The sequence below is a fragment of the Pseudopipra pipra genome, chromosome 4 (genome assembly GCF_036250125.1).
Source record: "Pseudopipra pipra isolate bDixPip1 chromosome 4, bDixPip1.hap1, whole genome shotgun sequence".
In the NCBI taxonomy this organism is placed as follows: Eukaryota; Metazoa; Chordata; class Aves; order Passeriformes; family Pipridae; genus Pseudopipra; species Pseudopipra pipra.
Genome location: NC_087552.1, coordinates 67,804,483 through 67,818,969, shown reverse-complemented (window position 1 = coordinate 67,818,969; position 14,487 = coordinate 67,804,483). Strand labels below are relative to the sequence as shown.

Here is a 14,487-nt window from a genome sequence, read left to right as displayed (position 1 = left end):
TTGTTAGGTTAGTTAATCAGACTGGAAGTTCAGTTCCATGTGCTCACCTTCAGGTGTTTCAGTAGGTGCTTCCCACAGACAGGTCACTTTCTGTGATTCTCTTTTTCTCAACAAAGGACAGATGCACTCCAGTTCTGGTCCCTGTTTCTTCCCTAGCCTAGGAGTACCCCATAAATTCTGTTTCCATAGCAGTAAAATAAGTCTCCAGAGCAAATCAGGGCGTGTGGAAGTGTGTGATGTATGAAGCAGAAACTTCTTCCAGACTTGAAGCCAAGACAAGTTAGGGCGTGCACCTGAGCAAGGGAGCTGGGGGTGCCTCTAAGTTTAGGGATGGCCTTTAACTACTGGACAGTGAGGTATTCTGACTTCCTTATAACCAGATGTTTCAGAAAAAACCCACCTATTTCTATATTCCTTGTTCTGAATTAAATAAAAAGGTACTGAGCAGTCAGTTGGCTGATGAACTGGGCTCTTTACCGTCAGATTTTGGCAATTGGACTGGAGTCCCTACCCATATTTGTCACCTGAAAAGGGCTAGGTTTGCTTGTTATAACCTAGTGAATTGTTTTAATTGAAAACATCTAGATGTTTGTATTAGGTGTCATTAACTTTTGTAGTCAAGCTCATCTGTTTCGCTTCTTTTAAACATGGGCAAAAATGGATATTTTGCTTTTTTTAACTTGTTTTATCAGGTTATAAATAAGAATGCTGCTGGCAGCCCTCCCCCCCCCTTTATTTAGCTTTTGTTTCTAGACTCCATTTAAAGGAAGGTGGTTTGCAATACTTTCATCTCTGAAGAAAAACCCTACATAGCAGGAATACTTCTGTGTATATTAAGTTTCTCAGTGACTAATTCAGAATAGTGTTGTATAACAATGGTAGACGTTAATGAATGCTTTGGCTGGTTACTGTGTCCTGATTTTACACACCTTAAACACAAAATGTGTGTTACAGTTTTCTGTCAAACGCAGGTTTCTAGTTAATCATAGAAACAGAGATGGAAAAACACCTCTAAGATCAAGTCCAGCCATTAACCCAGCTCTGCCAAATCCACCACTATTGATTCTTACTTTCTAACAAGGTCACACATGCAGGGAAGAATCACACACACAGCTGCTCCATTCCCTTTGTTTATTTTATTTATTTTATTTACCCTTCTTTTCCATAAAACTGCTTAATGAGTTCACAGAACTGTGTAAACATTTTTTGAGTATCAGAAATATTTATGATTTATTTATGGTCTGAATATATTATTCATCCTAGAACGATCCATACTGATGTTTTCATGGATGTTATTAAAGGGTTTGTTTTCTTTAATTTTGTTAAGGAGAATGTTTTAACACTTACTGGTTCAGACCTTTCCGAATCACTACTCAGGTAAAAGATGCAGGCACAGTCAGTAATTCTTTGTCCAGTTCATTATTAATGAGGATAAATTGGACATTTTTGGTTCTATTGGTGGTATATTTATTAGCATCAACAACTCGAGCATATTTGTGTGTGTTTGTTAGTTTGTTTTTGTTTTAGAAAGAGGAGGAGATGTTTAATGTGTCCCTCTATGCAGTTTATTCTGCAGTTTATGCCTTTTACATTGGTTGTCCATTAAGGGTGGCCTTTATTTTTTCCTGGTGTGTGTGGATTATTTAAAACTACAAGAAATGTTTGTCTGGCTTCTTTGAGTTGCCTTCTGTCCAGAAATGGTGAGGAGAAAACCGTGTCAACACTGTTTCCCAGAGCGATTGAGACTTGGCGGTTGGTGAGCGACAGGGTTATTTGCTCCTGTGCCAAACCTGTGAGCTACCAAACTACTGAATCAGAACAACCACCTGCTTGATATCAGACTTTGCAATACTGCAGCCCCATTCTTTTCAGAGCACTTTGTAGCAGAGGGTCGTGCTTCTGGCTTCTTTTTTCCTATTACAGTGCACTTTAAAGCACAGAGGTCGAAAGGAAAAGCATTTAAAGGTCGCAAGATGTTATTTTATGATCTGGCTCCTTGATTGTAAAAATCCCGAGGCTTTTCTTTCTCTCATGAGGAAGGTTTGCAGCTGCACAGGTTTAAAGTAAGGAATAACATAGTATGAGGAAACATGTGAAGGAGATTTTTCAAATGTTTGTCCACATGAAAACTTGTGATATACATGTATTTTTTGTGGTGATAACTGTAATATCTTAGTATCAGTGTTCTTTGGTTCCAGGCCCCTGCTCTAGCTGTTATTTCATGGCCAGCATCCAAAGCCTTAATGTTAGTGCATCATACTGTGGTTTTATATAGCTGATTGTGGCTGCAAAGTGGAAATTAGGTAAATATTCTTGGAGTAAAAGCTGATGAATTTTGCGCTCAGATCCCTGTTTATTGTAGGTTACAGGTTAATGTGGAACCTGTTTGTCTGGTTTTATTTCTGGGCTTTCAATTTCTTTTTTGTCCAACCTCTTACTCTTTTGATTTAGCAAAAATCACCATGGTTCAAATACTGCCTTTTATGTAAGGTAATTATATCTCTGTCTGATGGACACAGCAGATTACTGTGGTGCTGAGGTGAGAGGCATATCATTTAACAAATGTTCCAGTGCTCTCTTTTTGGGTGTTCTTGTTGTTTGGGCATTTTTCGTTAACAGAAAAGAAGACTGTTTAAAACTTTAGCTGCAGGTTAGTTTTCAGTTGGGAATAAAAATGATCTGCCTGGGTCTGATGAGAGTTAGATTTCTGTTGATAACCACCACCTTTTCCAGGCCTCTGAGAAACAACTGTACTGCTCTCGTTTTCCCAAGGTAAAGGAGAGGAAGTGGGACAAGCCGTGGCTGTTTCCTCCCTCCCCTCCTGCCTTTCACCCCTCTTCCCTCCACCCTGGTATCTCTCCACCTGAGGAGTTTACTTTAAAATTCAGGCCTCTTAATAAGGCCTGGTTTATCAACTTCAATGCCAAGGCACTACACCCCTGAATGTTCTGTGTCATAGGTGGTGGGTGTCACATGTTAGGGGTTTGAACTGACGCCAAACCCATGGGCTCCAGTAGCTGCTCACGTGCCAGAGCTGCTCGTGGGAGCGGCAGGATGCCTTGGGACTGGGTTTTGTGGTGGCTGCTTTTTGAGTCACTGCTTTCGTCAATTCTTGCAATGTTCAGTGAGGAATGAGGACTTGCCTACATTTTTCTTACTCAATGCCTCTGTTAGAAGTGAAACAATAGTGTTTGGAGGAGAACAGCAGAGATTTGCTTCCTATATTAATATGAAGTAATCCAAGTCCGATTCCTGGAGCAATCCAGAGGGAAACAGAGAGAGAGTAACATGTATCTGCAGCGCTCATGCTGTGGCTCCCAGCGTAGATCTGTGCTCTCTGACCCTGAGAGCAGCTCAGTATGTGATCCTGGCACATTTGAGCTCGTTCTGCAGAAGCTGGGCTGGGCCTGCAAGTGGCAGTTTGCCCTTTTGGCTTGGCTTCCTGGCCTGGCTTCCCAGCACGGGTGCAGTAGCTCAGAAAGCAGCAGTGCTGTGTTGAGAACAAACCTGGAAGTCCACTCACCGCTCTACTTCCTAGCTTAGGGTTTCCAGCTGTGTGATATGTACACGATCCAGAAGCTGTACCTTCCACGTAGCTTCCTATCCAGTTTTCTTGTAGTGCTCTTCTAGTAGGACACCAGAAACTTGGCAGGTTTTTACTCTTCATGCGGGATACAGCCTATAATGACTTTGCTGTAGCTGCAGGGGGGGCAGTTGCAAATTGCTGGAGAAATTCCATTAGTCCTTGTCTTGTGTTTATGTTGCCATTTCACCATCACAGAGAAAAACTGTTCTGGCCAAATCCATTACGTCAAATACCTACATAATGTTACAGTGCCTTTACCAGGTGAAGACTTATAAACCCACTAAGGGTAGAACAGAAGCAGTGTGAGGATGATCTGCTGCTTTGAATGTGCCTGTGGTAACTAAATACAGGAAGATGGGGACCACTGAAGGTGGGCATGTTGCTCTGGTGCTTGTTTGTATCCGATCAGTAGAGCTGAGCACAAACCAACAAGTGCCCTTTGTCAGATTGGAGAGCCGAGTTTATCTGATGTTTGATTACCCTCTTGTAGCTGTTATAGGCAGATACTGAGGTGACTTGTTTTAATTTCAGAAAAAGTAAAAAGAAAAATTGTAGTAAAATAAATGTGTCTTTTTCAGGGGAAGGACTTTCTTGACTGTTTTTCATCATCAGTTATTAGGAATTCTTGGCCAAGTACAATTGCTGAACGTGTCATAAAATGTGCACAGGATCTGTATTTGTAGGGTAAAATGAACTCAGTTACCTTTTTCTTTTTATTGTGCCATTTTTGAGATATCAAATCCTGTTTTCAGGCGAGTGATAATACATGCTGTCTGGCTGATGTCACCAGAATCCCAAAGGAGTAGGAGTAATCCTAAAAATATCTTTGGGGTGATCCCTTCAGGAACAAGAGAAATAACTTCTTATCCTTTTTGGAAGAGTTTCTCAACTACTGTTTTGCATTAGCCTTTAGTAAAGGATTAAGTTTAGCTAAGCCTTGAGAAGTTGTTAATGCTAAGCAGCTCATGATGTGCTGCAGTAATTGTTACTTTGGAACTTTAAATTGTTTTTTCTTAATGCCTCATTGGAAAAGTATCTTAAAGAACTGCTTGTAGTTTAAGAAACACCAAAAAGCATACAACAGTATACTGGTTTGGGGGGAGATTAGAAGCTGTGAGTATTCTCAGTGTGGCTTCAAAATTAATTGCAGAATGTTTGAGTATTTGTTCAAGGCTTTCCATACCAGACTTCCTGTTCTTGTATGTAAAAGTGGCTGAATTAAGTACAGTTTCTACGTAAAACTGTCGTCTCAATGCGTATTATCTGAATACGTTTTTTGCCCTCTCTCTTCATAAACTCGTTGGTGGGAGAATGCAAATCAAATATGAAATAGTATCTTGAAGTGTCGACATAAGTACTGTCTAAGAATAGCACTACCAAGTTGGATCAAGGAGCCGTTTAATTCAGCACCTCACCTCGGGGTGAGGATCAGTGGAGGAGGCATAATAGAGAGTGTAGATGTGGCAAATCATGGAGTGATGCTCTTTTTGAATATATTCAGCCTCCAGCAGTTTGTGACTCAGAGGTTTCTGAAGCTGGTGCCTTTGTATTTAATGGCTGTAGATGGCTAAATTCGTGGGAGACCTCAGTTTCTTTTTGAGTCAGTGTGAGTTTTTTGCATCCATGACATTAAATAATAAAACAATAGAGCAGCTCTTTTTCCCTTTCAATTTGCCACCTACGTGTTTTGCTTGATTCTTTCATAGTAATAGAAATAGGGATCATGGACAAACTTCTCTATTATTGATAATTTTATAGATTTCTTACAAACCTGCTCTGTTTTTAATTTCAACTTGATGAGCCCTAGTGTGTAGTTTAACATACAGGAGCCATTCCAGAATGTTACTTCTTGTTATTGTCCTGTTTCTGAACTCTGATGCCCTTCAGCTTCTCCTATCCTATCTTTTTTTTTTTTCCCCCTGAGAATGAGGACTGGAACAGTAGAGGACATTCAAAATACAGATATCTTGTGAATGCATACAGTGGCATGTTAATGGTTTTCTACATTGTTCTCAGTTTCATTCTGTTTCATTAGAAATAATGCACAGCGTTTGATTCCTCACTGCTTCTGAACACTGAGCCAGTTTTCTGTAGAAAAGAGCTGACCAGATGTAACTAACTCAAATCCAAAGAATGTCAGAACTGTTGCATTATTTCATACTCATCATTGGTTTGTGCATTCCAGGACTACTTCTCTTTTATTTTGGTCTTTTGGGCACTATGGTGGACATGACAGATGAAATAATGTGGTGAGCAGGCCCTCTTTGGAAGAACTAACTTCCCTTTACATGTCAACAGCAGCTGGTGTTGAGAGATTAACAGCAGTTTCTGGGTTTATAAGTTGACCAGGTTTATTCTCAGTCGTGGCACAGGTAGTGTCATGATTTAAATAATTAAAAACCTCAGCATTTCCTCTCCAGATGGTGTTGGCCATTATGGGTTTGTGTGGCAAGGAACTTGCTTGTTTTCACTGCTTTTTTTGATCCAAGATACGTCAAAGCCTTTCTGTCGCTCTATTCTGTGTTCTGCTTAACCAGAATAATTCATGTCTAAGTCTTATATTTAGCTGAGTTAGACCTACAGTTCAGGGTTATGTTACTGGGATGGATTTACAGGCAGATATTTGGGAAACATTAGTGATCTGTACCAGATGTCATTTCTGGCCCTTATAGCCCCCTCTTGTCAAGAAAGAAAGATACTTCGTAGTAACCCTTAGGCGAAGTAGCAAAAGCAAAATATTTTGATCTGTCTTGGAACAGTGGTTTCAGCCTCCCTTACAAGTTCCCTTGTTCTGGGCTGAATTTCATGTAGGGCAGATGAACTTTAGGAACTCCAAAAGAGGTTTTTGTTCACAGATACTAATTTTATGCTTGCCTATTACCGTGTTTCATTATCCTTCTATTATAAATAAATAGGTCCCACTGGGCTAACTTAAATTTCTGCTTTTTGTGAATACCCAAAGTACCTACAGGAGCTGTGTTCCTGTGCATCATAAAATGACAGTAGCTAAAACTGTTGAGTTGTAAGTAATAAAAAATAAATTCCCTTCTCAGAAGGACACTTTATAAAAATGCTTTATTTTGGAAGCTCACTGCAAGAGGAAAAGCTTGATCTTGCTTGTGCCATTGATAAATAAGCTCTGCACTTGTGTGAGGAAGGGAAGGGAATCTGTGGCCTCATAGCAGCAATTAGTGCTAGAAAAGCTTGATTTTTTTTTTTTTCTTTCTTACTGGTCTTTTTGTTTGTTAAATAAATGTCAACTTCAGTGTATGCTGAGGCTGCCTATAAAGAAGGAAAACAATTTGGGATCTTAGTTCTGGAATTGATAGTACTTTTATCACATGCATCATGATTTTTTACTGCAATGACTGCACTATTTTAATATTCATATGGGGTTGGGGTTTCCCAGGTTTTCTGTACATCTGAAAAATGCTGCTGAAAATAAGGAATATTTCAGGAATATGCTTCAGCCTTGCCAAATCAAGGTAATGTCTGTCCAGGTTTTTTGTTCCCCTCCCCCCCTGCTTGCCCCAGGCTTATTTAACCACTGTTCTTGCATTTCTTCTGTAGAAGAAGAGGCCTTACTAGGTACATGTAGCTGCACAACCTGTCGTGCCTACCTTTGTGTGTGGGAATTAATTTTGAAGGTCTAATCTCAAAGGCAGAGTAGTACTGGGATTATGTCAAATTATTAGCTAACTACCAGAGCCCCTTTATGCCAAATCAACATTTGTTGTTGTTTAGGTTTAGCCAGCTGCCTTCATAAGTGTTCTTGTTGAAAAAAAAGGTAGAGATAAGTCTCTGCCTTCACCGGGAAACAGTGTTCTGTAAATCTAGTTGCCTGTTGGCAGTGCTATCTGGGCTTGGATGTTTCTGTTCTCTACCAAGAATATTAGGATTCAGAACATCTACCCATGCTGCCCTGGATGTCTGGGACCTGCCGAGGATATCTGTTCAGAAAGTGTCTTGGGAAAACTCTTTTCCTACTGAACTCTATAAGGGTGTAGGAGAGTGCTAAGAATAAGGCCCTGATACAGATTCTGATCTTGAAGTATGTGAAACTGTGGTACATGCAGATAACAAAATACATATGGATATGGCATTCTGAAAATCTGTAGGTATGCTGAGATGATTTAGCTTTCGTTCTGTTATCCTGTGTGAAGTTCATATGGAAATTATTCAGAAATAATTGTTTCCCATGCCAAAGGTCCTCGTGGCTCTACAGCTATGCTTTTCCAGGCTTGTATAGCATCTCATATCCACACTGTCTTATATACCCAGATACCACATCAAAAGTTTAAACCTTTGAAGGTGGGTGAAGGTTAGAGATGCTGGATGTAGGCAGGAATCTTTTTCTAATACTCAGTATAAAAGGTGGTTTTATTCGTTCCGATCAGGCCTTATCTAATTTAAATTTCTGAAACATGGAACCTTTCATTAATAAGCCAGTAACAACTTAAGAGGTCATCTAAATGTAAATGCAGAAGTTCTCTAGAGCAGCTAAAAGAAACTACTCTCCACATTTTTAAGAAAGATCGAGGGTTGGGAAGTATTCCAGAACTTGCATTTTGCTGGATCTATGTGAATGATTGAATCTGTTTCTCTTCAGCTCTTTACTCTGAAAGAGTTGTATCCTAGTTACTAAAATGCTGTGTTAAGTTTATTTCTAAAGTACATGCTCATACAGTGTTTGTGTAAAGGAATACTGCTGATTTGAATAGACAGATTTGATTTTAAATGTAAAAGCATCTTAAAAAACTTTCTGATCTGCTAGAGACTTGCTAATGAGGGAACCAAAGCCAGGAAAAAAAGAACTGAAATGTAACCAGGAGGTTACTGCTTGATTTGAAAGACAAATTTGAACTTCTGTCTTGTTTTAAAACCCTTAATCTACGTTAGGAATCCCTCTCTAAACTTAAATGAATTTTTGTCTTCTACTTGCTTTCCCTCCTGGAGAGGAGGGTCCTGCATAATAATACTCAACCTGCTGTCCACAAACTGCTTTAGATGAGTTTAGTGGAAAGAAATAGAGGAAACAAATCTATTGTCATAAAACTTATATTTGGGTTCAAAGAACCTCAGCCAGCACAGAAAAGTTTTTCAGAGATCTGTAGAGATATTCTTTCTTGTTTTATAGCTTTACCATCTAAGCACATTGAGGAAAAATAAGTGAGTCCTGGTTGTGTCAGGAAGTTGAAAACTTAGTGTCTTCTGCAAATACAGTTTTTCAGACTGCCAGATTTGACCCCCTTTTAGTGATATAGAAGAAAAGGAGTAAGTGGTTAGTAATAGAAGAAAATAAAAGATAACTTGGGGAAATACATCCAATGTAATTGTTCTCGTAATTGAATTTGGAGGGTTTTAGTTAAATCTCTGGCTTGGTATAAAACAATTAGAAATCCTAAAAACTAACAAACAGATTTAGAATATAGTTTGTTTGCTTTCTTTTGTTCTAGACTTTGCAGGTCCTCTTCCCCCTCAGTAGTCATTACCTCGCTGCATAATATGTCGTATGTTTTATGAGGGTGCTACAGATTTATTTGTGCAGACGTGGATGCAATGGTCTTTTGAGGGCTGCAGTCTTTGGATGCTCTACTGAAGTGTCCTTTTCTGTTTTACTAAAGATAAAACATAAAACTTTGCCAGCTCACTGCTTCTTTCTTCGTGTTTCCTCATCCTTCTCCATTTTGTAATAATAATCCATGTTTTCCTTTAATCTTCTTGTGAGGTTCTGGTTTACTCTTTACTCTTCTGCCTAAAACATTCTCTCTGTAGGCAGTGGTTTGCCAAATATGTAGTTGCACAGTATTCTTCCATTACATAATAAACAGAATATAACAAAACAAAGTAAAAACCCCTTCATTTCTGTTCTGTTGCATTCAGTTACTTGTCATTTAGTACCTAAATATACACACCACAGATCCCAGAAGGTGGGAGCTGTTTGGATAAACACATGGACTCTAAGGCCCTTTTTGGTTAAACAGTTTTACTATAACATGTGAATTATAATCTTTAAAAAAAAAAAACAACATAGAAAAGTAGGGTTGTGAGAATACACTATTTTTAGAGACAGAATCATTTAGAAGGAGCGCTGGCCATTTCTTAACAGACTTAAGTTGCCACCCTTCTCATTTGAAAAATAGTGTACACTGAGGGGTTGCATTGATTTTGATCAGCTGTAGTTGTAATTTGGGATTTTGAAGTGATTTGACTTAATGAGATTTTTGTCCTCAGTCACAGAGTGAGAAACAGCCATTTCTCTGCCCAGATTGACAGGACATCACTCACTGGGAAAGTAGCTGCATCCCTCCATTCCTTTGACTGAAGACTGAATGTTGATTTGTCTTTTGTCAAGTGAAATTCCTGAATTTTCCACTTCCTTAGTTCACTATGTGTGCTGATAGAGAGGCAAGACAAGACAAAGCAGTTTTACTTTTATTTTCATTGCACAAGTCCGTGATAAAAAATCGGAGTATTGGTGGTTGAGGCACAGGACAAGCAGATAGTGGGAGCAGAAAAACATGTGGGTTTGGTCATCAAGCAGTCTGAGCTTTTCCATAGTAAATCTTGTCTTTTTCCGTAGGAAAGAAACACGTTTGACTGTCTGAGTTGGTGTGTTCTGACTTTGATTCAAAATACATTTCAATTGCATATATTCTGTTTAGGGACCTTGATTATTTTGGTTTAGTTTCTTTGTAGTGCCAGTAGCTTGGGTTTTTATCCTGGCCTGCAAACGGACCTCCAGCAGTCTGTGTTTGTAGCTGGGCCTTCTGTTATAGTGAAAGTGGAAGTTCTTTGGTACAGAGTGAAGCTGAATTGAAAATGAAAACAGAAAGGGAAATACCAGATATCTGCAGCTTAAGCTCTTCAATATGTACTTTCCAGTTATGTCACACAGAGGAGAGCATTTACTGTCTTCCCTTGTATTAATGGTTCTCTCCTTTTTGTTGTCCAATATTAAATTCTTGTGGTGTATTCTTCACCAGTTCTCAACATTGTTTTTTGTCTAATCTCTTTATGACAATTAAAAGATAAAGGGGTTTTTGTTACGAATTCTGTAATTTTTCAAGTTTGTGTAATGAAATAGTAGCTTTTTGATGCTCAAGGTAACTTGCAATAATTTTGAAAGGTTCCTCTTTCCTCTGTACACACACAAATTGGATAGTGATTATATTATTATCTTTACCACTGATTAAAAGGGATAATCTGTCTGACACCCTAGTAAGGCTTCTGGGTGTTTATAAAAAAGAAATTACCTTTGACCCTTGTTTACTAAATGCTCATCACGGTGTTTTTGTAGCAGAGTCTACAAATAAACCCAAAGCTCTCAGTAAAGAAGCTGTCCTTGGTTTTGGTCATTTTAAGATAGTTTTAAGCTTTGAAGTGACGTATCACTCATGGTGTGTTCTCACCTCACCATATTTGTTAGGCAGATCAAAAGTAAATGGAAGTTGACTGGATTCTTTTGATCAATTGTAGGCAAAGTTAATTAAATACTAGTATTTTCTATGGCCAAGCCACTTCTTTGGGCTGATAGAATGCTGACAGCAGTGTTGTAAATTCTTGTCAATCTGCCTGTCACTCATTGGTTATGAAAGTGCTGAGACAAATGACAAACAAATCTGTGAAATGTTAAGGGAAGAGTAAAGGCATGTTAAATTTTCTTTTATTTTTCAGTCCTTCTCAGCCTGTTTCAGCTGCTTGCCCAGATGAGCTTTTAAGTATGCTGGTACTCTTCAAGGCATAATTTGTCACAGAAAACCTCAGTTGCTATAAAGGAATTACATCATTTCACACTCCACGTTCTCCTGGACAAAATAAACTTAAAATCCATCTAGCTGCCTTTAGAGTAGGTGTTTCATTAGGATGCTAATCCAGAAAGTCAGGAATTTCCATGTCTGCCATAGTGAGTAGTGCAGAGCCTGTGGAATGGCCTGTGTATTCAGTGTTAGGACTGGTCTGTATGGGAGTCATCACCTGCTCACCCTGGCCTTGATTTGTATAACTTCTCTGCAGTCTAGTGTTTGAAAGGGAAAAAACCCCCTCAAATTCCTTAAAGTAGAAAATTAACATTATCACAAGCTGTTTCCTTCTTCTGTTTAGCATAACTTTGTTAAGGTTTGGGGCTAAGGTGACTGAGGTGATAGTTATCTCAGGCTATAGAGCTTGCCTATACTTAAGGAAGGAGAGGTAGAGGAAATCCTGCAATTAAATGTGAATGTGTTTTAATTCTGGCAAAACTGCAATAAAAGGTAATGAGATGGGGGCATACGCAGAGCAGTCCAGACTTACTTAGCAATAACAGCAACCAAAGACTGTTCTGTGCTCCTCTGCAGCACAGAAAGCCTGTTGACATTTATGGGTAGGAAATCTAATTAGAAGTGAGACCAATTTCAAGAAATTAAAAGTCATCAAAAGACACAAAGAGCCAAAAACTGAAGGTAGAGTATTTTAAAATAGTTTGATTTTGTGTGATCTGCCCTTGCTTTACAGTTGGGCTCTAAACCAGGAGTCTTCCATCCTTATTTGTTTGCTCAAGTATCATCACAGAAAGAATTGATCAGCTCTTGCAGGACAAGGTATTCCCTGTCTTCTGGTGCATTCACACAGCCCATCAGGACTGTGCTTCTAGTGCTGCCTCTCCATCTTTCACAGGTGCAGTCGGGTGCCCTGTGCTGTCTGACTACATATTGTTAGGAATCCAAACTTCCCTAAACACCAATTTCTGTTTTCTTCTGGAGGAAAAAGAAACTGCAAGCCACATTTTTTTTTCTATATCACCGTGTAACTTTATAGTGATCTCCTATTCCTTAAAAATACAGAGAGTACAAGTGTCTCATAAAGAAGTTCCAGCTCTTGTCCTGTAAGAACATCGATGCCATCAGAGGAGTGGATGGCAAATTTGTTTAGAAATGCTTTCTTCCTCCCCTCCCATCAATAGTTAAAAAAACCCAATCTGGATACCGAAGTAAAATCTGTACATACAACTGCCTTCCAGTATCTAGGATTTCCTAATGTTTTTAAGGAATTTAAATACTCAAATATTTAATGCTGTGCTCGTGGTTTGCCAAAATGTTTGAGAGGAAGTATTGAAGAGACTTTTGGTGTCCTACAGCTGCTTATCTCTCAAGTGTATACCAGGAATTTCGTCTCACTGTTTACTGATGAGATACCCATTAAATACATCAGAGCAATTCCCAGAATGATGCACGAAAGTAAGATGGAAGTGAGCAAGTTAGTGGTGATATTTTCCATAGGTTTTTAAGTAACTTCATACGAGAGCTCTTAAAATATCATTCATCTAGAATTCTGTGCTGTGTTTTGCCATTCTTTCAAAGCACCCACATTTTATCAATAAAAGAAAACATAAATACAGCAAGCATTGCAGAGATAAACCTTGCAGGTGTTGTGAGAGCCTGTCATTTTCAAGTTTTTTATCATGTTTCAGTATAGTAAAAGAATTCTGGGTGTTATTTAAATTTTGTGAAGTGCTTGTAGATACATTAGAATGCGATAATGGCCTCTGTACTGTCACCCCTTTTAGATTATGCTGCAATAAGAAGCACTGCTAGAACCTTTTCATTATTCCAGCCAGCTCCCTCTCAGACTGGAGTCATAAATCTTTGTGACTTAGTTGCACTTTCCGAGGAATACAGGGAATCATAAATTAAAAATGAGATTTAGAATCCTCAGTAACTTCTACATTTCCAAAAAGTTAACTTGTTGAAAAAAAAAGAATCATCCCACCTCTTTAGCTGAAGTGCTGGAGTGGGTTTGTGTGTGTTAGGTTTAATGTTTTTCCGGATCTGCTCTTGGCATGTGTGTTCCTTAGTTTTTAGCTTCTAAGCATAACTTTTCACATCATGTTTTAACTGCTAGGAGGAGCATTTGATTTTTCACATCTGCTTGGAATCTTCTAGGTCTCTTGAGAGTGCTGGACTTGAGGCAACCTTGCAGGAGGGGTTTCCTAACAGTCTTATAGAATCCTTAGAGAGCCAAAACTCTCGAGACATGGGAACGTAGCTCTAGCTGGAGTCACATGAGCCAAGTCTGAATTCATCAGAAAAGCTGAATCACTGGATGAGTAACTGTCCTTAGCAATCAAATGGTAGAGCATCATGTATGTTTTCCAGGCAGAGCTTTAAAAGCTTTGAGGAAAGGATTTCTGAGTATGTCAAGCTTTAGGATTTATGATTGGATGTACCTTTATGTTTCAGTTGCAAATAAATCTCTATGCAGTTGCAGCGTATCAAAGATTTTAGTGTTTGTGTTTGGCAAATAATGCGTAATTAGTTATGGTAGTATTTTCTGGATTTAAAAGTCTACTCTGATTCAGCATAATGCTCCAGGTTCTTGTTTCTGTATTCTAGATTTCTGGTTTCTTAAGTGTGTTTTCTCTTTCTTTTTGCTACTTTTAATTAATTAAACCAGAATTTTGCTCCAGCTCTTAACATTAAGTCCAGTGAAAACATGAAGCTCCTGATTTGACTTCTGGATGTTGAGCCAGTACTACAGAAAATAAATGGTGTAACATTTTGCACATAACTTTAGTACTGGTAAATTAAAAAGAAGATCCAAAATACATGATTTTATAAAATACACGATATCTATAATGAGACACTTTATGTGCTTTCTTACAGCCAGAGTTAGTGCTTACCTAGATAAAGACATACATTATTTATATCAAACAGAACAGATGAAGCAAAAAAGGACGAAATGTAACTAATTCCTGGAATAGTTTTAGTTGGTGAATAGATGTCTGTGTTGCTGAACTTTGTTATGATACAAAAATATGATATAAAAATGTGTCTGCCATAGGGGAACACAAAACTCCCTTGTAGTTCTGTAATTGTTTTCCAGTAGCTAAAATAGCTTTAGAGCAGCAGCTGAGCACTCACAAA

General features: G+C 38.6%; 1 protein-coding gene across 5 annotated transcripts in view; it reads left to right on the top strand.

The window, feature by feature from the left end:
• NSD2 (nuclear receptor binding SET domain protein 2) overlaps window positions 1-14,487 on the top strand; it is a 76,041-nt gene that overhangs the window by 15,057 nt on the left and 46,497 nt on the right. The gene's annotated exons all lie outside the window — the stretch shown is intronic.